The sequence below is a fragment of the Eurytemora carolleeae genome, unplaced genomic scaffold (genome assembly GCF_000591075.1).
Source record: "Eurytemora carolleeae unplaced genomic scaffold, Eaff_2.0 scaffold187, whole genome shotgun sequence".
Lineage (NCBI taxonomy): Eukaryota > Metazoa > Arthropoda > Copepoda > Calanoida > Temoridae > Eurytemora > Eurytemora carolleeae.
In genome coordinates, this window is record NW_019396083.1 from 376,057 (window position 1) to 379,023 (window position 2,967).

Below are 2,967 nucleotides of genomic sequence, written 5' to 3' on the forward strand. Positions count from 1 at the left end.
CTGAGCCCAAAACTTAAGACAGGGTATCGTTATGAAAACCAGTTTTGAAACCCGGGTTTCAAGAATGGGGTTAGGCAGTTTTGTGGATATCAATATTTTTGTTGTGAAATATTATTTTATTAAGTTTCTTCATATTCTTCATTTTTTAAAATTTCTTAAATCAAAATTTACACAATTGCCAAGACCCCAAAAAGGAAACTCGGGAGTTTCGTTCAACGATACTCTTTTAAATTTCGGGCTCTGAGAAAGTTTTAATCTGTAAGAGTTTCGTCTGCTACTGGGTGTCCCACATCAAATTAGACCGCGTCAATGGGTCTAAATTACAATTTGTGGGATAAATCAGAAAATTTAAGAAGAATGAATCATTTACAAAAATTTATTTAGGCTAATAGAAATTTTTTTTTGCAGAAAATGCTAGATTTTTTGAGTATTATGTGCGTATTTTGGCGTTAAAGATTGGAGATAATCTAATATGATATGGGACGCTCTGTATGTTTACATTTTGTTTGTTTATGTTTTGACTGCATACGGTTGTACTTAGTAAAACAAGAAAATTGCAGTATACAAACAGAGAAAACTTGTCCGTCTTCACTGTTCATCTTGCAGAGACATTATAGACACATTTTTACAGTCTTTTACCCTTTTCATATAAACTCTAGCAGACATAATAATATTATGGCTTTTGAAATTAGGTATTACAATGCTAATTCATAGCAAAGACGATATACTATTTGTCACTGAATTCCCATGTTTTTTGGGACACCCTGTAGTATCTGTGTACTATATATTGTAAAATCATGCCGTTGGCCTTATCCACTAAAACTCTCAATTATATACGTCATGCAAAAATATGCAATCCTTATAAATATTTTGCATGAAATTATTCAGTACATACAATGTGACTAATTTGCAGAGCTTTAATTTGCAATTTAATGTGCCAATTTATGTTTAAAGTTTTGCATAAGATTTCTTTCTAATTAGTGATTTGAGCCATGCACGCACTTTTCATCAAAACTTTAAATTTTAAATGAATGTATTGTAGATTTTATCTAAAGGGTGTCCCAAAAAAAACATGGGAACTCAGTGAGGAATTCGATATCGTCTTTGTTATGAATTAGCATTGTAATACCTGTTTTCAAAAGCCATAATATCATTATGTCTGCTAGAGTTTATTTTATGTAAAGGATAAAAGACTTCAAAAGATTTGTCTATAATGTCTCCGCAAGATGAACAGTGAAGACGGACAAGTTTACTCTGTTTGTATACTGCAATTTTCTTGTTTTACTAATTACAACCGTATGCAGTCAAAACATAAAAAAAACAAAATGTGAACATAGCAGACAAAAATCTTACGGATTACAGCTTTCTCAGAAGGTATCACTATACTAAATCAAAGAATTATTTAAAAAGAGATATATTGAATTCGTCACTGAATTCCCAAGTTTATTGGGACACCCTGTAGTTTTGAAAAAAAACGATAGCCATGGAGAGTCCCAATCTTATAGGAACTTAAAAAGATAAAAAAGTAATTTAATTATTTTTTTTTTGTAAAATCAATAGTGAATAAGATATACATTTCGAAATCCGTGTTATATATTTGTAAAATATATTTCTTATAATAATGGTAATGTATCTGTATCTGAACACCCACTTTACGTACTTTTGGGCCCTTGTGATTTGATATTGGTGCCAAATAAATCGTGGAATTATATAATTATTTGATCATCTATAACAAGAGAAATACATTTCGGCCTTGATTTTAAACCTGCAGCCTTCGTACAAACAATTTCAAGTAAATCCAGGCAGTTAGTAACCGTCATATATATACTATATATATATATACCAAGGGTGTAATGCAAGGAAAGTTAATTGCGGTATACTCTGCGTGCGTACATATTGAAACCAGTCCTCTTTGGGTGGAATTTGTAAACAAAAATAGATGCATCGGTGTTCGTTTGGTATCCGAGGAGGTTAAAAGCATTACATTTTGATAATTTTGATAATTCACATAATAGTTTCCTATGACCAGAATATTTCATTGATTTTATTTATGTGAAAGATGGATCCCATGTCAGGCTTTGACATCCGTTTTGTGTTTACATTACCGCCCAGAGACAGTACACTGCAGTACAAAAGATGTGTACACTTCTGAAACCCCCCCTCGGCCCTCACACACGTTCAGGTACGAATTGAAAGTCGTCTTTGAGTTTATTTGTGACATCAGTCGTCAATCTACTTTAACATTTATGATTCTTAAAAAGATTACCAGACAATTCTCCTAGCCCTGGCATTTCCAAAATGTGGTCTGCCTATTTTGTGCTCTCAATATTACCGGAGATATTAAGAATTTTGTTCATATATCAATTTTGTTAAATAAAACCAAAATTGTTGAAATATGAACAAAATTTTTCATACTCTGGGCAATATTGAAAGAACAAAATAGGCAGACCACATTTTGGAAATGCCAGGACTAAAGGAATTTTATAATCGAGGTATGTAAATGTACTTTTCAACTTTTTCTCGGGTTTTTTCTTTTTTTTTTCTTAGATATAGCTTTTTAGCTTTCTTTTTTAAAGACAACGAAATTATTCTCTATGATATTTTACAAAATAGTTATCTAGCTGAAATTTGATCATTTCCAGTTGTTTAGTCTTTACACAGGGGCGGATACAGGATTTAAGTGAGGGGGGGGGGGACAAGATTTTTTAGGAACAAAAAAATTCATAATTAGGAACAAAAAATCGCGGCGCAGGAGAAATTTTTTTTTGACTTAAAAAGAGTCAAAATTAATGACTAAAGACTAAAAAACTAGATTTTTAACTTTTCACACATTATAGTTTATTAAGACAGATATTTTTCCTGGTTTGCATTAGGGTTTCTTTCCCTTAAGCATGCTATTGAGAAGATATTCTGAAAATAGGAACAAAAAATTCAAAATTCAGGGGGGCGAATGTCCCCCCGCCCCCC

The 2,967-nt window shown here is 32.0% G+C and overlaps 1 protein-coding gene across 1 annotated transcript in view; it reads right to left on the minus strand.

The window, feature by feature from the left end:
• Positions 1–2,967, minus strand: part of LOC111717677 (uncharacterized) — a gene marked incomplete at its 5' end in the record, with an annotated part of 10,833 nt that overhangs the window by 6,682 nt on the left and 1,184 nt on the right.